The sequence below is a fragment of the Syzygium oleosum genome, unplaced genomic scaffold (genome assembly GCF_021117445.2).
Source record: "Syzygium oleosum isolate NSW1041296 unplaced genomic scaffold, Sole_v2.1 Sole_v2.20, whole genome shotgun sequence".
In the NCBI taxonomy this organism is placed as follows: domain Eukaryota; kingdom Viridiplantae; phylum Streptophyta; class Magnoliopsida; order Myrtales; family Myrtaceae; genus Syzygium; species Syzygium oleosum.
In genome coordinates, this window is record NW_026607504.1 from 7,032,171 (window position 1) to 7,057,880 (window position 25,710).

The 25,710-nt window shown below is 41.1% G+C and overlaps 1 pseudogene; it reads left to right on the forward strand.

Moving 5' to 3' along the window:
- The first annotated feature begins 18,182 nt into the window (after positions 1-18,182).
- Positions 18,183-19,846, forward strand: LOC115664791 (AAA-ATPase At3g28580-like; annotated as a pseudogene).
- The last annotated feature ends 5,864 nt before the right edge of the window (positions 19,847-25,710 follow it).

Below are 25,710 nucleotides of genomic sequence, written 5' to 3' on the forward strand. Positions count from 1 at the left end.
AATTGGCATCCGTACAATATATTTATGACCTTTTTGGGTAATTATCCCCTTTTTAGCTAGCGAGCATTTGTTAATTTTTATACGTGCATGCAAGTGTCTCTCTAGCTTGTTTGAATTTAGTTTCAATCTGGCTGCGTGAGTTGCGCCCGAACTTGTCACTTGACACAAGACAAGAAAATCCGAGCCTCTATAATTATGAATTAATTAAGCTCTGAAAGAATCATCTAGATGGATCATTTTCATTTTACGCATTCAATCTCGACCTAATAGTAATGTTGACTAAAATGTAACTCGAGATTCGCAGGTACAGCACATGTGATGCCAGGCTAGAGAGTCAACATAAGCTATTCCTACGATGATTAATCACCACGCATGTTGATTACGTGGAAGTGAAAGGATTATGGACATGACTCCACTTCGACGTCTTACGTTGGGAACATAAATAGTGAAGGGGCCCCCAAAGAGTCTTTTAACTAATGAGAATTCAACGAGGGTAGAAGAGCATTGTCGCCAAGAGCACAGGGTTCCCCTCCTCTTTCTTTCTTCCATCTCTGTCGCCAAATTTAAAATTGAGAAAAAGACGAAAAGAAGATAAGAGAAAAAGGACGGAACTATCCTCCTCGGCTCTATTTAAGTGTGCATTCGGCTGATTAAGGTGAGACAGATACAGCTTGTGTTGTTGCAGAGATCGATGCATCAGGAGGAGAGTTTTAAAGAGTTTTTCCCCTCCCCAGAGTAAAGTGAGAGAAAGGAGAGCACTGACTTAGAGCTTAATAGGAGCTCTTGTCGTAGGAAAGATGGCACTTAGAGCTATTGCTATTGCATGCATTGTTATGTTGCATATTCCTCGTGACATGTTCGCGTGTAATAGCAGTAAGTGCCATCTTTTCTCGACAAGAGCCCCTTTAATCCTCGAGAAGTTATTGTGTGATCCATCTCTCTCCTACTCGGTCCATCTCTCTCTCTCTCTCTCTCTCTCTCTCTCTCTCTCTCTCTCTCTCCCCATGCACACGCGGGCATGTCTATGTTTGCACAACACGAGATGTTTTCTCTTATGGTCGGTGCTAAGTTTCTTTCTCTTTCTATGTATGCGAGAAATGCTTGTTCCCTGTATTGTTGATGCCTTTTCTTGCTCTACTTAACCAAGCTTGCTTCCGTTCCATAAAAGTCGTGTTCCTTAAATATGATATATGTGCAGTGTGAATGATGTGTAGGATAGATGATAAGCGTGGATTGTTCGAGTAATTTAATTGATATATAGTGGCGAGTTTCTTTTTGCATCGTCCAGTCTCGGATTTTTTAGTAGGTATCTCAATTTCGAGGATCGTTATAAATTATGATTGTCATGCGGGATAATTTTGTTGAGCAAGTAGCCAAGCTAGCTATCTTAATTTGTGCATCGTTTTAGGGGGCTATGCCTATGCATGAACAGGCCAACTTAAAACGCATCTCTATTAGTTTATCTTTATTTTTAATCTGGATAGGCTAAATCCATACGTGGCGTGAGGTCAACATCTTGTAGTGACTTGGTATCAAGGTCACATGCCACTTTCCACGTTTGTCTCTCCTTCTCTTTGTTCGTACATGACTCGGAATCTTTCTTGCTTTTCTATGTGAAATTCATCTTTTTTTTTACTCAGAACTCACGAATCCCTGCTTAACAGAAGAGCATGGCAAAAGGTGCTTTGCTTTTACCACGAGAAAAATGCATAGATTCTTGCTAAGCAGAGGAAAAAGGAAAAAAGGGGAAGGAAACCGAGGGAAAGATAAAGGGGAACCGTAGACCTGCTCGAGTATTGTCAATGTTAGTAAGTTAGGTGGTCACAAAATTGTATTGAGTATATTTCTTTCATATTTATAGTCTGAATTCGAATCGCCAAACATGCATATTATCTTGGAGCCATTCGAAGGAGCGAGGATCGATATACTCCAACCATTCTTCGTTGTAAATGGGACGAGAGAACTGTCACGCTTTGGGAATACTAATCCGGATGTTCCAAAAATCTCATATATTCAAGGTGCGATGTATTCAATTTACATAGTGATGCTTTCCAGTTTTATCTGATTTTGTTGCAAAAGAAGAAAATTATGAATTGCGAAGATGGAAAACGAAATGGATTTACACGCTACAATTGAGCTTGGTTTGGTTTGAAGTTTTCTTCCCACTGCATTAATGCGGGTATGATTCGGCTGCATATTGTCGGCTTCGTGTCAGCAAATGCTCACCCCTAACCTCAAACGATCATGCACAAAAATAATCGCGTATAAATCTGACACATTCAAACCCAAATAAGTCGGGACCCTTACCAAAGGCCTTTCCACCGGTCTATGTGTGAATTAGTTATGCCAAATGCACGCGATAACGCCCGAATCTTCAGAGAATGCTCTAACATCAAGTTTTCGTTTTCTAGAAAAGCTATCCAAGATTATTCACCGTCGTAGTGATTTTCACATAGGCCGCTGTGCATCGATGCAAAGGACCAGAATTTTGGGAAGTCGGGACGATTCGCATAATATGCCGAAAAGAAAGTTTTAAACAACAAAATTGTGAGAAGATGATATCAATTTCCATTCTTTCATATTGGTCCACGAATGTGTTTCATGCACCATCAGCCCACAGATAAGCCTCGATTCAGAATGGGGAAACAGATCGCAGTAAATTCAATATGAAAACGAGAAGCAAAACGCGGTCTCCAGCTACGGTTTCAGCCTCGTTGCCGTCGTGCCGCCCCGCGTATGCGTGACTTCTGCTGCCTAACTTCGACTTCTCATCAATTTTACGAAGCTCCCGCTTTGACCTTTGTTTAGTCGAAATACTCGAGCGTCCGGAAAACATTTAAATATATATAGAATCGTATATAATTTTTCTTTTATAATATCTAAATGGGGTCTCTTTTACGAATTTGAATGGAAAGTTTGTAAGCAAAAATCCAAACTAATTGATAACTACTAGCAAAGAGCTTGACCGGGAACGGATATCTTGCACAGACTTTGTTTAAGCTTTTGACACGAACACCCGAGTAGCTAGAGGTGACAAACAATCTTTTAGGTGTTTCAAGTTCAAATTGAAAACGTTTGACCTCAACATTACCTAGTTTTGAGCACCCCGACCTCTCTCTCCCCGTGCCTGTTATAGATGAAGACTGAAATATGGAAGCAGATTGAAGAAAGCTTGACAAGGCGTAAGTTTCAAGAGAGTTCCCTTCCTAATACCTTAGAAAAAAAAAAGAAAAAAAAAAGCAAAACATGAACTTGATTTCACATTCACTCCATGCATATATTGAGTAATATGTGGGTGTGGAGATCGTTAAGTCTTGTACTTTTTTTTTTTTACTTTTTAAATTTTATGAGTCGTGAGTATTTGCAACAACTAAAATGATTAACATAACGAAGCATTTCTGGAATTGATGAAATTAAGAGCAAGGGCACATGGCTACCGGAAAAATACAAGCATTTGCAGAAGTGCGTGGAGAGGAGTAAGGCAGCTACTAGTATTTAAAGATATATTTTTGTTTATGATTACTGCATATATAATATGGGATTTCCTCGTCAATGTGCCAGTGTTGTGTTTTTATCATTAAGAACAAAATACTGGCACACTAACAAGGATAATCCCATATCATACTGCAGTAATTAAGAACAAAATACATTTTCAATCTCTAGTAGCTACCTTATTCTGCAACTGCGTGTAATTCTTTGGTAGTCAATGTCCAGTTGCTCGCATTTTCATCAACTTTACAGATGCCACATTATATTATCATTTTAGTTGTCGCGAATATTTACGAGACTCATAAAATGAAAAAAAAGAGTAAAAATATAAAACTACGGATCTAACTATCACCATATCTACAGATAACTCAATATAGCAAATGATCGAGAAAGCTTGTGACAGTGAGAGGAATTCACTCACAAACGTGTGATTTGGAAAGTTCAAGCATGGCATCCACTCCATGTCCATTCCTCACCAGTGACCATTGTAAGGAAGGGATTCCGATCAAGAACGTACGTCAAACTGAGTGTAGCCGGTGAGGATGAGCGCTGGAAACGGAGCTTCTGGCAGGATTGGTTCACTTCGAGCCTTCTCCGCCAGAGGCATAGCAGAACAGAGCCCTCTTGATGCTTCGCGAAATCGAGGTCGAACGAGAAACCGTCACACGGAATACGCCAGTTACAATGATTGACGTCTCTCGTGCGCAGCGAAGATAAAAACGGGGGTAGAACCGGGAAGCATTCAGCAATGGTCAAGGAGCGAGTGCTCATGGGCGATTGACGAAGAGCATCTCACAGATAACCCACCTCTCCGAATATATTCCCCTTCTCCTCCTGAGAAAAAGCGAAACCTCCCCTGTTGGTCTAGCGATGCCGCATCCCCCAATCTCCTTGAGCAAGCTGTCACAGAGGGACAGGTTCCCTCCACGGTAAGCCGCGTGTCTCCCCTCTAGAGAAGGTCGTTCAGGAACGGCTTCTTCGATTTCCATTCATCCTCAGACGACCTATTCACGCGCGCCTCCCCTCCACCTTCCCGAACGATCTTAAGGGCGCACTCCCCCGTGTCGGTCCAGTCAATTCTAGATTTTACCGCTCGTGTGCTTCGAGTAAAGTTTGAATTCAAGATCATAAGAAGAGAAGCAAACTCCATTGCCATCTAAGCCAACACCTTATTAGTGCTCGGACATCACCTGACTGCAATATGGGAAACAAACATGCATTTGTTTTTTAGATCTAAACTCCAACGCCCACAAATATTTATCGCGAGCGGCCTCCAACACCACATGTTGACAAAAGCTCGATGTGAACTATGACAGAGCAGAGCGATTTAAAAATATAGTCACATATCAGCTACATGGTCCTCAAGAGAACTTCATTTATATGACTTGGGTAATTTATTCTTCAAAATTATCTAGCATTAGGGGTGTCAAAACCAAACACAATACCCGAACCGAAACACGAATCGACCCGACCCGAACACAAAATTTTCTTATTGGGTCGGGTTGGGTCTCAACTTGTTTGGGTAACAATAAAAAGAATTGGGTATTGTTTGGATCTATTGGGCTTGGGTACCCAAGCCCAACCCAAACAATAAGCCAACTCAAACAATAACCAAAATCCTTAAAATCTCTCCTCCTCCCAGGACCTGCCGCCGACTTCTTCTTCCCCGGGTTCTGCCGCGCCGCCTTCGTCGTTGTAGAGGGAGACGGAAAGGGACCGACCTCTCTCTCGTTGTACATTGGGATTTGGACCAGGACCATGGGATAGGCCGAGTTGCCCAGCTCGACGTCGTCCTTCATGGGCTCCCACCTGTACCGCTTCTCCGGCTTCCGGCCGAAGAGCTTCACCAGGAGGATGACAACGGCCATGTACACCCTCTCGATGAACAGCATCAGCGACATGGCCAAGCACAGGACCACCGCGATCCTGAGCATCGGGACGAGCAGCGGCGCTTTGATCTGAGCCCAAATCAAGGACAGTTGCATGGAGATGTCGTCTCTTGCTCCTTCGAACGTGTCGGGAAGGAGACTAGTTGCGGAGAGCCGGTCCATTTCGATGGAGACTCGCTTGCTCTGTTTTTCGATCTCGAAACAGAGCAATGGGAGAGAAGAAGAATGTGATGCTAGGGAGTAGAGCTGATGAAAGCAAGTAGATCTCTGTGATCTGGTAATCGAGTTATCTGAAGAAAACAGAGAATTTGAGAGAGAATATTTGCTTTGCGATATTGTTTCGGGTCAAGCAAAGCGAAGGCAAGAAAAAAGAAATGGGAGGCGAGCTGGAAATGTCGGTGAACCGTTCGCTCAAAGATCACTCCTCTTGATGCATTGCAGAAGAGACCCACCAAAAAGAACGACACGAAAAATGGAAAAGAGAAGACGAATCAGTAATCGACGAAGACGGACGGACAAACTCTGTCAAGAAAAATCGGAGGGGTGGTCGCCGAGCTTTCAGACGACGGCGTAGTCCCAGGCCAGGGAGTCGACGACAGGCCTCAGCCATTCCACGGATCTCTGAAGAGCTCTCATGGCGGAAGTACTGCCGACGCCTGCGGCGACGGCGGTTCCCAGGACAATGAGGCCGAAGCTGACGCCTGCGGCGGCGGGCTCGTTGACGACGCGGAGTCCTCCTGCTGCGGCAGCAACAATGCCGGGACGGCAGGCGCAAAAGGCGGTGATGGCGCGGCGGCGGTTGAATCGCTGAGGCCGGGGCGGTGATGCACAGGGTGTTGCTGGGAAGATGATGAATTCGGGATCCGCAATAATGGCGTCTCTCTCGCTATCTCTATCTCTGAATTCATTGTTTGAAACACAAAACTCGACCCGACCAAACCCAACATGACCCGGCCCGATCATGGAGCTTTATCTTGTTCGGGTCTTGTTTCGGGCCGGGTCGAACACATATGTCCAATATTTGGGTCGGGTCGGGTATCACGAAAATCCGACCCGACCCGACCCATTGACACCCCTATCTAGCATCACTTGAGTTAGTCCATGAAAAAGAACGATTCTTCAAAATTAGAAGTGAATACTATCAACCGATGCACTAATTTTTTCAGCCCATACTCTTTGGTTGAAGTGCGAACCGTCGAACTGGTGACCTAGCGAGCACATGGCTAGTTTTGCATGCCACATCAACGCCATCAGCAGTTCGCCGAGAAATCAGGGGAAAATTACCAAAAAAGTCTTAAACTTTTTGCAATTATGTCAATTCAGTCCTAAACCTTTTTTTTTGCCAATTCAGTCCTAAACCTTTTGCAATTGTGCCAATTCAATCCATCCGGCCACTTTTGGCCGGCCGGCTTGACGTGGCAATTTTTAATAAATTTATTATTATTTTTCAATTTTTATTTTATTTTTTTCTCTTTCTTTTTTTTTCCCTATCTTCTTCCCCGGTCGCCGGTCCGGCGAGAGGCTGAGGCCGGCGAGATCCACCTCGCCGGCCATGGGCGAGGCTGGCCCTCGCCGGCACTGGAGAGGCCTCGCCGTCGCTAGGCGAGCTCGACCTTGCCCGGCAACGGCGAGGTCTCGCCAAATCTGGGCGGCCTCACCGTCGCCGAGCGAGGCCTCGCCCGGTCATGGCGAGGTCGGCCTCACCCGGCGACGGCGAGGCCGCCTAGATCTGGCGAGGTGGACCTCGCCGTCGTCGGGCGAGGTCGAGCCTCGACATGGCCAGGCGAGGTCGAGCTCGCCAAGCGACAGCGAGGTATCGCCAGATCTGGGCGACCTCGCCGTCGCTGGGCGAGGTCGACCTCGCCTAGCGACGACGAGGCTGGCCCTCGCCAGTGCCAGAGAGGGCCAGCCTCGCCCATGGCCGGCGAGGTCCACCTCGCCGGCCTCAGCCTCTCGTCGGTCACCGGACTGGCGATCGGGGAAGAAGATAGGGGAAAAAAAATAAAATAAAATTCGAAAAATTGTTAAAAATTGCCACGTCAGCCGCCCGGCGTTCACGTCAGCGCCGGCCGGCCAAAAGTGGCCGAATGGACTGAATTGGCACAATTGCAAAATGTTTAGGACTGAATTGGCCAAAAAAAAAATTTAGGACTGAATTGGTACAATTGCAAAAAAGGTTTAGGATTTTGTTGGTAATTTTCCCAGAAATCGGTCATATTCCAACCAAAGTACATCAATTACAACATATTGATAGTTTAGTGTATTAGAAAAATTAAAATCAAAATTCAAAGATAAGATTGCGAAGTCTGCCTAAGTTTAGTAACCATGAATGCAAATCACTGCGGGAAAAGTATGAAAAAAGTTTTAAACCTTTTACATTGGTGTGAATTCAATCCTAAACCTTTTAATATAGTGTCAATTTAGTCCTTCCGACTAATTTTGGCTAGATACTATTGACGTGGACGCCGGGGGGCCTACGTGGCACCGCCGGCGCTAACATTAACAATTTTAAGTAATATTTTTTGAATTTTTTATTCTTTTTTCTTTTTTTTTCTTTTTTTTCTTTTTTTCTTTCTTTTCCTTTTTCCTTTCTTCTTCTTCTTCCTTTTCTGGGGACTGGCCATAGGCCATGGCCATGGCTAGGCGGGCTAGCCTCACCTGAGCGAGGGTCGCCTCGCCCGGCCAGGTGAGGGCAAGGCCTGGCCAGGCGAGGGCTCCCCTCGCCTGATCTGGCCTAGGTGAGGCCGACCCTCGTTGGGCCTATTCAACCACATCGCTCATCGCGCCACCTTCATCCTGCCCCTATTTGCTAGTCTTCACGTCGTCATCGTTGCACAGTCGGTCCAAGCTCCTATTCGTTGCTTGCTGCGTTATCATCCCTCTCGCCCGACGCCATTGCAATGCCACTTGTCGTCTCACCACCATCCAGCCAACACTAACAGCTTCAACAAGGTCCCAACACTATCAGATCAGACACTCCACTGCTGACTCGCTGCCTAGTTGCCTTCGCCGTTGCTCGTCGCCCAGGCCAGGGCGGCCTTGCCGGGCGTCTCCTTCGCCCGAGCGAAGCCCGACGAGGTCGCCCTGGCCTGGGCAAGGGCCGGCCTCGCCAGATCTGGCGAGGGGAGCCCTTGCCTAGCCATGGTCGGTGGCCAGTCACCGGAAAAGGAAGAAGAAGAAGAAAAAAGAAAAAAAGAAAAAAGAAAAAAATCAGAAATAATAATAACAAATTAGATAAAATATTTAAATATTATTAAATCGACCAAGTCATCGCCGGTGGTGCCACGTAAGCCGGCCGGCATCCATGTCAGCAAAATCAGGCCAAAATTAATCGAAAGAACTAAATTGGCATCAAGACAATAGGTTTATGAATTTTTTGAAACTTTTCTCAAATCACCCCATATCTCAAGAAGTGCAAGTCATGATTCATGAGATAAGTGCCTTCAAAACCCAAACCCAATCGGGAGAGTACTCAACGAGAAAAAAAAAAAAAGAGTTTCTTCTGTTTATCTCTTAGCCAGTCAGACGTGATTTACTACAGTTTAAAAAATAGACAGCTGCTTGAAATTGGGAAGTTCGACCATATCTTCTTCACTCGGCATTCAGATTTATTGAATCAAAGACTTATATGATACATGATATGACAAAATGTGGGTCTTGGGTTGACTTAGTAAATTTCCTAATGGGAAAGCTTAGATTGGGTTCAACATGTGAATAGGAGACCCACGTGGGGCAGTCTTCGCTGAACATTCTCTTAAGAAGTTGAGTGCTAATTATGTGCTATGATTTAGCTAACCTCGTACAAATCACCTTGTTCTAGAAAATTTATTAAAAAAAACAAATCGATATGGCTATTTGTAGCTGCTTTGGTGCCATGAGCTCAACAGCATTCCACCGACCAAGGACGAAATTAAATGAGTTCGTCAGGTATCGCATCTTGATTTGTTACGTCATATTGCAAATGAGTATTGCCCTGTCAAGTTATTTTCTCGTTATGTTCTTCGTATGATTTGCCATATTCTGCTGCACGTGATTATTCTTATTTTATGTCATTTTATCGTTATGTCTTACATCAGATCTGTCATGTCGGGTTGCATGTAATTATTGCTATAACATGTCATTTCCATCATCATTCACATTCGATTTGTTTTGTCTCACTACGTGTGTTTATTGCCAATTTCGTACGATATAATTGAATTTTGCATTTTGATTGACATTCGCATGAACATTTTCACACACAAAGCGGAATCACGCCATCATACATGGAAAAACAGCCTCATAAAATAATAGCATGGTCAATAAGAGTGTTTTCGCGACATTTCCAACTTTTAGAACTTAGCCAAAAATAAGAGCCACGGTATCATGCATGCTTAGGAAACCAGTTGATGAATTTTTAGAACTTAGCCAAAAATAAGAGCCGCGGTATCCGTTAACGGCTAGATTTTGGCTATTCCAAATAATCGTTGGTTGCGTAAAAAAAAAACAATCAAAGATCGACCCCTAAACAAAAATACCATTGTCATAGTTTGCTCCCGCATTTCATTTAAGACCACGCATCTCGCATGCCGATCTCGTGGCCTCTCCAAAATGTTATCACGGAGAAGCACACGTAATGTCGGAGCTCCTAGATTGAATAGACGAGGATCAATTATGAAATTCAAAACATGACCAAAAGTTGAGGATTTTCATAAGATGACAAAAAGTTTAAGGTAAAATTGGGTCTGAAGTTAAAATTGAGAATTATTTAGGGTATTAGGCCTTCTTTCTTATGCAAAGTAAGTTCTTTACTACCCCACAAACTGGAATATGCTTCCGGTATCAATTTGTGAGTTTATAGAACCATTATTAATTAATCTTAGAAGCAAAGTTTCTTCTACCTCTTGATCTGTGTGTGAAATGGATGGTTTCATCGCCTTTTTCTCCATTAGTGCAATCTACCGGTCTGCCACTAAGCTTCCATCTTATTTTGAGGCCTTTTATGGATTATCTTCCTTTTACTTACCAGAAAAATTAACAACAATACTATTCTTTTTAACAAGTTCTCTCAGCAAACTGGTTAAGAAATATATATATATATATATATATATAAAGCAGCAATCAATGTGCTCAGGAAATGCAAACTAGTAAAGTATAAATTTTTTTGTTTATTTGATTGTCAATATGAATTTATTGTTATAAATCAATTTTCAATAAACCGGAGCAATAACTTCATAACAATATCTATTGAATAATGCAAGATTCATATTTAAAGAAGTCTACGACATGGAAAAGGTATCTTAGCAGTGGAATTCATGTAGCGTTGAAAGGGGACACTCAACATCATATGTTATCATCAACTAGTGTTCAAGATTCTGTGCAAGGCGGTTCTTTACCAAGAACATTATGTAAGAGTATAATCGATTACAATTGGGCGACCGAAAAGATTACATAATATTATAATTGAAATGTCAATTAGAAACGATTTCAACGAATATAGCAGCTCTTTTTCCATCTTCTTTTGCGCCAAAGAACCAAATCAATTGCACCATAGAAGATTTTTTTTTCAGTGAAAGCGCATGCTCAAACCTTGTAGAATCTCAAATGACATGATGGCTTTTCACTGAAAAAGAAGAATTAATTAAGATAATGTCAATTTAGATACCAAGCATTATGGATGTTGAAGCCAAATCGTGCGCATTAAAAACTTATATAATCCGAGTAATGTTAAGTATATTAAGATTAGTCTATCCGATTAATATATTGAATGACTTAACAAAATGTAAGTGGATATTTAGATGAGTGAATCACATACAAAACTCACCATTCAATTGGGTCTATCTCATCATTTAATATATTAATTTTGTAAACTTTGTATTCGTGTAGCGTAGGAAATCGATCAACAAAATGCAACAAGGCCCCACCAAGGACAATGTATGTTTGACTAAATACCCTTTTGACAACTTGTCATTTATCCATTTGTAATTTCACGAAAATCATAATATGTTTATGTCCTAGCTGTTTGAATTCAACATCCACTTTTCCAAACTTCTGGACCTCGTTAACATGTGACAGACAAAAAAGTGATCATCATGCCCCTCTTTTACTTTGGTCAAAAGGTTTGTCCCCCTCAACCTTTGGCAAGATATGGGATCATAGATTTAAATATCTCCAAACCAAACGTAAGAGAAGCAAAACGACAGTCGATGGTTTGTTTTGCACTCTTATTACTAATTTGATGATCAATTTGACCAGTCACGACATATAAAGAATAAACATGAGAATGTTATATCCGTTTAGCAAAGGAAACTTGCATGTGTCTCTTTAGTTTGTTTGAATTTATGTTTCAATCTAGCTAATTGAGTTACGACCAAACTTGTCACTCGACACAAGATAAGATAATCCGACACTCTATAATTACCAAATATGTTCTGAAAGAATCATCTAGATAGGCATTTTACGTATTCTATCTTGACTTAACAGTCTTCGGTGACTAAAATATAACTTGAGATCGCAGGTACAATACATGTGATGCTGGGCTCGAGAGTCAACTTAAGCAATTCTTAGAATGATTAATCATTATGCATGTTAATTATGTGGAAATGGAAGCATCATGGATATGACTATAGTTGGACGTCTACTTTGTTTGTAGTAACAATGAATTCAACAAGGGGCCCCCGCAAAGAATCTTTTCACAGATGAGAACGGGATGCTGATGGAAGCATTGTCGCCACCAGCACAAGTTCTCTCCCTCTTTCTTTTCTGTCTTTATCCCCAAATTTAAAGAAGATAAGAGAAATGGACGGAACTATCCTGCCGAGAGCTCTATCTAAGTGTGCATTGGGTTGATTAAGGTGAGGCAGATACAGATTGTGTTGTTGTAGAGATCGATACATCTGGAGAGTTTTTAGTAGTTTGTCCCCTCCAAAAAAAGAAAGAGAAAGAAAGGAGAAGACTTGATTTGGAGCTTAGTAGGAGCTCTTGTCGCAGGAAAGATGGCACTTAGACCTATTGCTTTTGCATGCATTGCTATATTGCATATGCCTTCTGATATGGTCGCGTGTAATAGCTGCAAGTGCCATCTTTTCTCGACAAGAGTGCCTTTAACCTCGAGAAGTTATTGCATGGTCCATCTTTCTTCTACTTGGTCCATCTCTCTCTCCCTCCCTCCCTCCATGTGCACGCCGGCGTGTCTATGTTTGCACGACACGAGATGTTTTCTCCTATGGTCCGGCCTAAGTTTCTTTCTCTTTCTATGTATGCGAGAAATGCTTGTTCCCCATATTATTGATGCTTTACTTGTTCTGCTCTGACCAAGCTCCATTCCGTTGTGATCGATAAAAGCCATGTTCCTTATACGTGATATCTATGCAGCGTGATGTGTAAGATAGATGATAAGTGTGGATTGTTTGAGAAATTTAATTGATATATTGCTGCGAGTTTCTTCTTGAATCGTTTAGTCTCGGGTTTTTTTTTATAGGTATCTCAATTTCGAGGGTCATAATTAATTGTGATTGTTATACACTGACAATTTTGTTGAGCATGTAGCCAACCTAGCTCGCTTACTTTTTGCATGGTTTTAAGGGGCTATGCCTATGCATGAACAGGCTAACTTAAAACATTTTGTAGTGAACCAAGTGAAGTACTGAAGAAATTTCATTCATATATTCCCGTATACCACCTTTCCTTCAATCTTTACTTCAAAAAAGTGTGGACTCACATGAACCCACTTATTATTTTTAAGAGCAAACAGATGTGATTTAACTTGATATGAACAAGGTATATGTTTTGGAATAAAAACTCCCATGATAAAATGGATGTATATACCGAGAAAAATAATCATCGATCTCGACATTAGGATGAAGAAAAAGAAATCACATAATCTAAAAAATCTCTCGTTAAGTAAGTCGGTTTCTTATGAAAATATTGTATGTAATAAGTTCATCTTTTGTCCTCGAGCTTATAGTTATATACATTTTAGATCATATTATACTTTCATCAACATGGGATGTGGCCTTAGAGCTACTTTTAACCCTTTACATCCAATCTATTCTTTTCCAAGCTCAAATTCCGAATTGAACATGAGTGGTGCTAAGGATACAAAGATGGACGTACAAAACTTGTTCACGAAGCGATATGTACCGAACAAACCCAATTGGTTTCCTGTTTCGAAAGTGAAGATGTTGGGTCATTATTACAGGCAGTTTAACCGGGCCAGACATGTTTATACATAAACTATAGAGTTTCATTAGCTTCGTCTGCCGCAGAACCAGAGAGCTTCTGGGTCATAGGGAACTGGAATAGAGAAGGAGAAAGAACATAGAATTTAGGCGCGTCAAAAGGAGAAATCTAAACAGCTTCCTCTTCCACGACATCAAGGTGATGGTGCCACTTTCCACTTTTGTCTCTCCTTCTCTTATTTCGTACATGACGTGAGATCTTTCTTGCTTTTCCCTGTGAAAATTCATCTTTTTTGACTCAGAACTCACGAATCCCTAATTAAAAGAAGAGTGGCAAAAGGTGCTTTGCCTTTACTACCAGAAAAATGCAGAGATTCTTGCTAAGCAAACGAAAAGTAAACAAAAGGAGCCGTAGACCTGCTCGAGTATTGTGTGTTCATTAGGTGTTATGATCCAAGCGAATATTAGCAAGTTATGTGGTCACATAAATGTATTGCGTATTCCTCTTTCTTATTTAGGTTCTGCCAATTTTGCGAAAAATGAATGACTTGGAAAACATATTCCTAAAATGATCTTTTGTTTCGCTATAAGTAATTAGTCAATAAAAAATATTTTCATTATCGATAACAACTTACGTCTAAATATTTTCGTGGGCGATAAGTATATTTTTCATCACCGTTCACTCATTTTTATAAGCGATACAATCGATCATTTTTATGAAAGTGTTTTTCAAGTTATTCATTTTCCCCGAAACAAATGAAGCATGTTGGAGCCATTCTAAGGAGCGAGGATCATTATACTCCAACCAGTATACATTGTAAATGAGATGATGAAAGAACCGTCCCACTGGGTGAATGCCAATCTCGTATATCCAAGGTGTGGTCTGGGCCCAATCTTGGGCTACAGTGTAAGTGACCTTTGTGATAGTAATTTGCTGTGATCAATTCACATGATGATGCTTTGGAGTGCTTTAGCCACGTCCAGTTTCATCTGATTTAGTTGCAAAAGCAGAAAATAATGAATTACGAAGATGGGAAAGAGAACAAATTTACACACTTGCAAATGTGCTTGGTTTGGTTTATAGTTTTCTTCGCACCATATCAAGATGGTAAGAATCGGCTTCACGTGCTCGCCCTTAACCTCAAACGATCATGCACGGAAAAACCGAAAAAGAAAAAGACAAATGATAGAGCCGCAGTACACACTTACAAATAATATCATGCATGGTTAGGAAATCAGTTGATGAATTTTTAGAACTTAGCCAAAAATAGAGCTGCGGTATCTATTAACACCTAGATTTTGGCTATTCCATATAATCATTGATTGCATAAAAATTAGAGATCAACCCCTAAACAAAAATATCCATATACATAGTTTGCTTTTGCATTTCATTTAAGACCATGCATCGCGCATGCCGATCACGTGGCCTCTCCATAATGTTGTCACGGACAAGCGCACATAACTTTGGAGCTCCTAGATTGAATAGATAAGCATCAATTATGAAATTCAAAACAGAAGAGAGAGCATCCGCCGTGGATTGACTGTCTTTTTGAATGCGAAGTTGGAAATCAAAACCCAAGAGAATTGAACTTGCTAAAATCACGATCGACCAGAGACAAAACTAAACCGCATGAGAAGGTGGGGTTTGAAAACGAGATGAGATTTTTTTGGGTAAATATCATTAACCACCTCAAAGTCCTGCTCTTCATCAGATCTCCCTATATACCATCATCACTTCATCTCTCCCAGTTGGTCTCACATTATCACTGAGGGAATCCACTCTCTCAGCAACATCGATTGATCTACACAATGAGAGGAAACAAGGCAGCAACTAGAGATTGAAGTAGAGGTATAATATTTTGTTCCTGTGTGCTCGAGCCTCAAGAACTAGTAGAATGCCTCGTATCCCTCTCATTGTGCGCTTCAGGCTCCTCCAACTCCTCTCCACGCACTACTGCAAATGCTTGTATTTCTCTATATCTCCGAGGAATGCGTGCATATCTCATTTGACTATGTATATTTAGATTGATTAGAATTGATATTGTGATATCTCGTTGCATTAGATAGTCTCTTATATAGTTGCTTGTTGTACTCATCTCTTATAGTATAATTTTGCGGATCATATTATTATGGGTGCGCCTTTTCCACTTCTCATTTGGTTTAAACACTTCATTTTTTGTATTTTGACCATACCATCCATTGTGTGGCCCACCACTTCTGTTACAACTTTACAAAAGCTGTCCATCAACTCTTTTTATTTTTTTTCTTTTTTTTTCTTGTGGGTCTACTTTTCTTCTTCTTCTTTCTTTCCGTGCCTGTGAGCTCTTGCAAATCGTCTCTCTATTTTCTGTCTTTGCTGGCCATTCTCTTCTTTCATCTTGAGAAGAGAGGATCTTAGTGGGTCTCATTCCGAATAATGTTCTGACTTTAGGTTTTCATATCTAGGTGGATTACAGTAACACCTCGTTGTGAACTATGACAATGAGACCAGCCAAAAACACCAGTCTTCAGCTTTCAATCACAAGCATCTTTAGAGGGTCAAAAGGGACAATCGAGAGCTTAAGTCCGAAATCTCGAGAATGAGAATGCGGCTCGGCGAGCTGGAGAAGAAGCAGATGTTTATGAAGCAGGGGATGATGGTCAGGCTGGAGGAAAGAAACAGAAATTGGGTAGAAAATCCATAGGGTCGGAAGGGAATCCCGGTAGATTTAGGAGATATTCAGCTTCTAGCTGATAAAGATATGCATACACTAGCAATCTTTTCAGACAACATGACCATTCATGGGTCCATCTCTTGCTTTTCGTATTACAACCACCCAAATTTTACGGCATAAGTTTGAGAAAATAGTAAAATGGAAACACGAATTGTTATTCGCTATTACATGGAAGCAAAGCGAACAATGCAATCATGTTTTGGAGGTGAAAAGAACAGAAAAATACGGTAAGAACCATTTCAAAGATGATTTAAAGATTCGCATATAGGATCCAAAATGTCGAATGAAGGCCTTGACTAAACTTCTCTGGTTTTTGCTCAATCATGTCTGCATATTCCCAAGATCTGCATTCACCAAAAAGGAAACAGGAATTCAGAAGGCATATTGCTACTGATCTCATAATCAATCCACCCTGAAACCAATTCCCCTAATCCTCACGTTCCGTGTACATTCGACTTTGCCTTGCCTCCCAAAATATTTTCAAACTCTGAGCTGGAGATGAACGAACTTTCGCACTGAAGTAGAGCTTTTCGCATCGATCATATAATTTGTCATTGTTTTACGATTTGATCACCATCAAATAGTCGTCATAATCTGAACTTTTTCTATAGACTTATATGGATATTCAAGTGTGAATGTTACAGAAAAGGTGCAGAAGCTGGCTGTGCTTTGCAAGCACAAAGAAAAAAACACAGAAAAGAGAGTCAGAGAGAAGAGAGTGTACACCCGTAAGAAAAATGCTTACTGCATTCATGCGTAATAATTGAATAACAACTTAGCCTTTTAGATAGGCCATACACCAACAGAAAATCCCAGAAAAGTAGCCACAACAATTGACCCACTATGCTGAACTATCTACCCACTATCCTGAACAAGTGTGCAGCAACAAACATGCTGCAACAGATTCCTATAAACTAGGACAACCAACTAGGCTTTATTATAAAAAAAACAAACAAATACTTTGACTAATTCAACAGTGAATTCGATCATGGGGACTGAAAGACTTCAAAGCATGCCCATCAGAGTCGTTGGCAACACCATGAACCCAAAAAAAGAAGGGAAATAATAAAGATGTCATTTTCTCGGTGTGGTCGTCTGAGTCTTATTAATATGTTCTTGTCAATTGGAAGTTTGAAAATGCAAGAAAAGACAAAAAGGCAACGATGGACTTGTCATTGCTGCAGGACACGTACGTAGAAATATCCCACTATGACATGGACAAAAGTTAGCTGCTTCTCCGAACATTCATTTGAAAGATGATTGTTAATTCAAATAGAACGTCAGACAACGAATGTGAGACGGACTATTATTATAAGAGTTAGAGGAGGCGGCTAGCGCCTATCATCCCTCTTCTTCTTGTCACCTATCAAGTGAAGAAGATTGCCAACAGTCATGCGGCCCTAAAGGGATTCGAGGATAGAGCCTGAGAGTATCAGGTCCGGGATTCGATCCTTGCGAGCATTGCACACACATATACATAGAAGAGATGAGTGAAACTAAAAGAAATAAAAATAAAAAAAATGAAGAAGGTTATATAGCTACCAATTGAGAAAGTGTTCATTATGATATTGCAGAATTTGATTCAAAGCAATTGATGAGCCAAGCAATGTGAGTGTCTATGACCAACGAATGGTTGAAAATTGCATAAATTGTTGGGTGATTTTGGGGTTTCTCTTACCCTTAAAGCTAACTTAAAGGACGAGACTTTTCCCGCGCTTATAAATCAATCGTCAGTTCCTTTCATAATCGATGTGAAATAACCATGACTTGACGAGAAAATGGTGGGGAAGTTACCCGCGGATGAGCTAGTAGCTTCCTGATCGCTCCATATATAAGCACAAGCCTCCGCATAAAGTTGGAGCCAAAATCAACAAAGCTGGACTTGGAACTTCCTCACATCCTTCAACCAAAGGGGCGAAAAAAGAAGTGAAACCATGATGACTGCATCAGATATATGGACTCACCTCGGCTCGGTCGTGGCCGGGCTGATATTCGCGTGGGCCGTGCCCCAGCTCCGCATGCACGTCGAGGACTATGCTCACAAGGCCGTGGGCCACTTCTATCCGTTCATCGAGATCACGTTTCCGGAGTTCGCGGGTGAGCGGCTGGAGCGGTCTGAGGCCTACATTGCGATCCAGAACTACCTGAACGCGAGCGCCTCTGCCCAAGCCAAGCGGCTCAAGGTCGAGTCCGTCAAGGACAGCCAGTCCCTCGTCCTCAGCATGGACGACAACGAGGAGGTCGTCCACGAATTTGAAGGGGTCAAGCTTTGGTGGTCGTCGTCCCAGATCATCTCCCGGAACTCCACGATTTCCTTACCTTATAGAAGGTAGATAAGATATACATATAATATATAGTGGAATTACCAATTTATTGAAATCTGTGTCGTTATGCTTAATTACTGGTTTATCTGCTCTTTCTGTGTGTCCACGTGGTTGTTAGAAAGTAAACATTGTAAGTGTTTTTTTCCTGATGATGAAATTCTGGACTACCCTCAGACCTGTCTCTGATCGAACAAGCCCAAATCAATGGGTCGTTGCATTTGCCACCAGGTTTTATAGGCTGACCTTCCACCGGAGACATCGGGACTTGATCACCGGCTCTTACATAAAGCACGTCCTGGCTAAGGGGAAGGCTGTGGCCGCCGACAACCGGCAGCGGAAGCTCTTCACCAACAACCCAAGCTCGAACTGGGATTCGAGCAAGTGGAGCCACGTGACATTCGAGCACCCCGCAACGTTCGACACCCTGGCGATGGAGCCAAGCAAGAAGATGGTGATCATGAACGACCTCCTCAAGTTCAAGCGAGGGAAGGAATACTATGCGCGGATCGGCAAGGCGTGGAAGCGTGGCTACCTTCTCTACGGCCCACCAGGGACTGGCAAGTCGACCTTGATTGCCGCGATGGCCAACTTCCTCAACTACGACATGTATGACCTTGAGCTGACGACGGTCAAGGACAACACGGAGCTGAGGAAGCTGCTGATTGAGACGTCTGCGAAGTCGCTCATAGTGATCGAGGACATCGACTGCTCGCTTGACCTGACTGGTCAGAGAAAGACGAAGAAGCAAGAGAAAGACGGCGACGAAGAGAAAGCAGATCCTATCAAGAGAATGACCAAAGGCGGGGAAGAGAGCAAGGTCACGCTCTCAGGGCTCCTGAACTTCATCGACGGACTATGGTCCTCGTGCAGGGGCGAGAGAATCATCGTGCTGACAACAAACTTCATCGAGAAGCTCGACCCAGCCCTAATCAGGAGAGGCAGGATGGACATGCATATCGAGATGTCTTATTGCTGCTTCGAGTCGTTCAAGCTGCTTGCGAGGAATTACTTGGGCATAGAGTCGCACCCGCTGTTCGCGACAGTGAGGCGGCTGCTGGAGGAGACGAAGATGACTCCGGCAGACGTGGCGGAGAACTTGATTCCCAAGTCGGATGATGAGGACGAGGAGGCTTGCTTGGTGGGATTGATTGAAGCGCTCGAGAAGGCGAAAGAGGACGCCAGGAAGAAATTAGGAGGAGGAAAAGCAGCAGCAGCAGCTACAGCAACGGCTGAGAAAGCAGCAGCAGCAAAAGCAAGGTCGTTCATTGCATTAACTTTTAACAAATTGAGAAACTGGGGTTAAATTGGTTCCCAATCTTTCTCCAATATTGATCCTTACATTGATCAAATAGATGTGATTCATTTCCACGAGGCACCAAACTTTGTTGTTCAATCTCAAAACAGAGTGAGGTGGGAGAAGAAACCCGTGCTAAGTCACGTGAGTTGAAGAAAATATTAATTACTTGGAGGAATGTTTGCATCTTTGTATTTTAGATAAAATTACTTGGAGAAATGTTTGCATCGCCACTCTGCTTTTGAGTCTAAAAAACCAAAAACAAAAAATAGTGGCAAAATTAGAATATTTGCTTTGTGATTTTTGCTTTTGGTTTATGTTGTCATTTTGTCAAATTTCTAATTTTAAAAATTTTAGATCAAAACAATTAATACATCATCAATTTAGCGATAAAATGTTCATTTAATAGCCAAACTTATTCGGTGAGGGTAAGTATGTATCAAGGACTAATAAGAGGTCAAGCATTGCCGTTGAAATTGGTTAGCAACATGCTTCATTTACATTGTGGGTCCGTATTTTAAGATTTTGAGAACAATGATTTGTCTAACGTGGTACCAAAGCACAAGCTAAGGGTTCAAATCCTCGCACTAGTTTTCTCTTGCCTTCTATTCTTGCTATCCTGTTTGTTTTCCAATCTCAATTAGCGAGGACCGTCAGCCCCTGGCCAAGGCTCGGCCACCCCTGCATGCCATTCTTCACTCTCGCTGGCCCTTCTCGGCGATGGTGGGACGGCGGCAACGAGGGCTTGTAGCCCTTCCCGCCTAGTTTCTTCCCTTTTTATAAATTTAGCTTATTTTAAATATAATTTGTATTAAAAATCATATTTGAACTAAAATGATGTCGTTTTAGTTTTATGTTTCATTATTTAGCTATGTCATCGCTACATAGGAGAGCGAAATATTATAAAAAGCCACATCAGCATTTTTCGTTAGTCAAGTTGGACGGAGTTAATAAAAGGACTCAATCACCAATTTGATAAAATTTAGGACTTGATTGCATTTTTTGTAAGGTTTAGGACTCAATTGTACATTTGTGATAAGTCTTAGGACTTATAATGTACTTATCCCTTATTTTTATTATTATTTTTTTATTCTTTCTTTTCTTTTTTTTTCCGGCGATCCTCGCCTAGATCTCGGCAAAGGTTGAAGCCCTCGTCAGCCCAGGATTAAAAAAAAAAGGAAAGTAAAAAGAAAAAATTCATAAAAAATTAAAATATTGTCAACGTCAGCAATATATAACTAAAATTAGCCAGAATGACCAAATTTGCAAATCATTGAAAATGTTAGGAGTAAATTGACACAATTAAAATATTTATGACTAGGGTAGCACAAGCGCAATAAGTTTAGTGTTTAATTGATCAAATTAAAAAGTTTAAGACTAACTTGATACAAATACAATAAATTTATGACTTTTTTTTATAATTTTCCCTATTCACATCCATAGAATCATAAAGCATGGGTCTTGGGCTGGGTTGACTTTGTGAAATTTCCTAATATGAAAAGCTTAGATTGGGTTCAACATATGAATAGGAGACCCACTCCATCCCCGCCGAACATTTTCTTTAGAAGTTGAGGCGAGCTGTAATCACAACATATCACCGCCCTCTGTACTTCAGTCAAAAGCCCATTGTGAAATGTGGATCCCGACCAAACTTTTTTCTATTTCTTTTTCTTTTCTTTTGGGCACGTGCACATATAATAAACTGAGGGGCAACTCATTGGCCTAATTCCACAAAAAATCCTAAACTTTAGGTTTAGTCCCAATTATACTCTGAACTTTTTTTTGTCTCAAGAAAAATCTCCAATTTTTATCCGAGTCCCAAATCTGCCTCGCCGTTATAACTCCGTCCAAGAAACTGTTATTATCTGACGTGGGGTACATATCATAAAACAAAATAAAATAAAAACTGAGGGAGAACAGAAAGAGGAAAACTCTTCATCCCTGCTCCCCCTCGTCCCACCTTGGCGCCTCACTCCTTTGTGACCCGTGCCACGCTACGGATTCTATCGAGAAAAACTGAAAGAGAGGCGGCCATGGCCGCTCAAGCTCTAAGCTTGCGGTGGCCATGGCTGCTCGAGCTTCGGGCTTGCGGGGTGGCCATGGCCACTGGAGTTTCGAGCCACGAAGCTCGCGGTGGCCATGGCTGCTAGAGCTTCGGGCGCGACGGCCGCAACGGCCATGACCACCACGAGCTTCAAATCAATTTTTGGGTCGACTTCAATAACCTCAAGGCCCTCCTCTAGCCATCGCCCCTCCATCTCTCCCCGTTCTCATCTCCATCTCTGTTTGCTCGTCGAACAAAAGGGGCAAAGCGCAGGGACGTTGACTACGGATAGCGATCAAACTAGGTAACTAATGTTCAAGAGGGGTCGTCAAGTTGCTGCACCGAAGAAATATGGTCTGAATGTGGTCTAGTTTGATCGCTATCCGTAGTCAACGTCCCTGCGTTTTGCCTTATTATTAAGTATAGTTTGAGACTTTTGGTATCACAAAAGAAAAGTTTAAGGTAAACACAGTAATTATGGTTTGTGGTAAACCATAATTACTGTGTTTACCTTAAACTTTTCTTTTGTGATACCAAAAGTCTCAAACTATACTTAATAATAAGGCAAAACGCAGGGACGTTGACTACGGATAGCGATCAAACTAGACCACATTCAGACCATATTTCTTCGGTGCAGCAACTTGACGACCCCTCTTGAACATTAGTTACCTAGTTTGATCGCTATCCGTAGTCAACGTCCCTGCGCTTTGCCCCTTTTGTTCGACGAGCAAACAGAGATGGAGATGAGAACGGAGACAGATGGAGGGGCGATGGCTAGAGGAGGGCCTTGAGGTTATTGAAGTCGACCCAAAAATTGATTTCAAGCTCGTGGTATTCATGGCCGTTGCGGCCGTCGCACCCGAAGCTCTAGCAGCCATGGCCACCGCGAGCTTCGTGGGTCGAAACTCCAGTGGCCATGGCCACCCCGCAAGCCCGAAGCTCGAGCAGCCATGGCCACCGCAAGCTTAGAGCTTGAGCGGCCATGGCCGCCTCTTCAGTTTTTCTCGATAGAACTGTAGCGTGGCACGGGTCACAAAGGAGTGAGGCGCTAAGGTGGGACGAGGGGGAGCAGGATGAAGAGTTTTCCCTTTCTCGTTCTCCTCGCTTTTATTTTATTTTGTTTTATGATATGTACCCCACGTCAGATAATAACAGTTTCTTGGACGGAGTTATAACGGCGAGGCAGATTTGGGACTCGGATAAAAATTGGAGATTTTTCTTGAGACAAAAAAAAGTTCAGAGTATAATTGGGACTAAATCTAAAGTTTAGGATTTTTTGTGGAATTAGGCCGGCATTTTTCAAACTCCAAACTCACATGTAAAATTACTATGAAATAGACAAGAAGAACTTTTGAATAATCTCATGAAAGTGTTCTTCGTATACTAGACTTGAATATCTTCTTTGTTCTATAAATACTTATATTTAATTATACAAAAATGAATATTTCAGATATGGTAGAAGGTATAATCCTTAATGTTACTCTAGGTTACAAGATATCATGATTTGAACATAGCATGTGCCAAGTTCGCCCAAGCGTACTTTTAACCACTCAATGAAGATTATTTTTGTCTATGCTTACAATCTCCAAAATTATTCAATGGGGAAAAGTAATTCACCGAGAGGAAGGGGAAATAAACATACGCATTTGTAAACATAAATTTGCTTGGTTTAGCCATAAGATGGTTGTCCGGGACAACTTTCGCATATTCAACTAGTACACTTTCCTAAACGATCTTAAGGGTGCATTCCCTCACATTGACCGGTACATTCAGGATTTTACCTCTAGTGTGCTCCCAATAAAGTTTGAACTCATTATCACAAGAAGAGCAGCAAACTGTATTGCCATCTAAGCCAACACATTGTTTGTGTTCAGACATCACCGACCTGCAATTTGGAAAAAAAAAACATAAAAAATTGTTTTTAATTTCTACCTCCAACAACCACAAATATTTGTTGTGAGTGGCCTCGAACACCACATGTTGACAAAAGTTGGATGTGAATTATGACAAAGCAGAGTAATTTAAAATTATAGTTACATATCAGCAACATGGTCCTCAAATCTTCATTTATATGACTTGGGTAATTTATTTTTAAAAATTATCTATCATCACTTGAGTTAGTCCATGAAAAAGAATGACTATTCAAAATTAGAAGTGATTATGACAAAAAAAAATTAGAAGTGAATTCTATCAATGCACTAATTTTTGCAGCCAATACACTTTAGTTAGAATTCGATCGGTTTTCTATAGAGCCGTTCATGCCACATCGACATAAAGTAAGTAAAAATAAAAATTCAATAATAAGATTGCGAAGTCTACCTAAGTGTAGTAACCATGGCGTGCAAATTACCCCGTATCTCAAGAAGTACAAGTCATGACTCATGAGACAAGCGCCTTCAAAGCCCAAAAATAAAAAAATCAATGATTAGATTGCGAAGTCTACCTAAGTTTACGGCCACTAATGAGAAAAGTAGTTGACTCTTCATTCTTTCTTTTTTTTTTTTGGCTCGAAAAGTTTACCCTTCTTGCATTTGCTAGTGGAGAGCTCGTCCATATCTCTTAGCCAGCCACACGTGATTTACTACAAATTAATAAATACACAGCTGCTTGAAGTTGGGAAGATTGACCATATCTTCTCCCACTCGGCATTCTGATTTATTGAATCAAGACTTATAGGAAAAATTACCAAAACAGTCATAAATCTATTGCAATTATACAAATTCAGTTCTAAACCTTTTTTTGTGCAAATTCAATTCTTAACCATTTGCATTTGTGCCAATTCAATCCATCCGGCCAATTTTGACCGGCCGGCGCTAACGTGGACGCCGGCCGGCTAACTAACACTAACGTGGCAATTTTTTAATATTATGTTTATTTTTTTGAATTTTTTTATTTTTTATTTTTTCTTTTCTTAATTTTTCCTTTCCTTTTCTTTTTTCCTTTTTTTTTTCTTTGTCTTCATCTTCAACCTTTGGCCGGTCACACTCATCGGGTGGGGCTTTTCTTTTAGACTGAAAATCAGGGCGCTTTGCTCACTCCTGCCGATTTCCAATTTTTTAAGGTGGTTTACCTAAACGAAAATTACTAGCGTAAAACTCACAAAGTATCTTCATATATCTACTCCATCTACCTATTTAGAAATATAATTGAAAAATTGCTTTGTCCGACTTCTTATTCTAAATTATACCCTTCAAAAAGTAATAATAATGTATGATAAAAAAAAAGTAATAATCAAAATTTATAAATAAACTCCATCCATCACTTATACACACACTTTTGCTAAAAAGTACATTGCCCTCGCACTAAAAACTCTCTATGTATTTTTTCACATATCTATTCTATTTTTGCACGTGCGCTTGCTTATCACTAGGACTTTCCAAGTACACCTATCAATACTTATATATATAAAAGCAAATATTGCTTTTGTCTCGCTTTTAATATCCCATTTAGCCCTAATTTGCACGTTACTTTAATGTTGTATTGCAATTTAACTTGAAAGACAAACAAATGAAACCATCTAGAGAAAGAGTATATAATGATAAAAGAGCGAAAAGAGTTAACTACCGGTCCACTAAGTTTTAGTAAATGTGACAATCAATCTCATCATTCTCTCATATCATTTTTCTAAGTTTCGAATAAATATTTGTCCTTAATTATTGAAAGAATAGTAAAATGTTTATTCCATGATTGCTTTCTACAACACTCAAGCTTATCTGCACTTTAGTTTCCTATGCACCTTTACTTCCTGTATTTACAGCTTCCTGTAACTTTAGTTAACTTTCAAGTCCTTTACAGCTTTC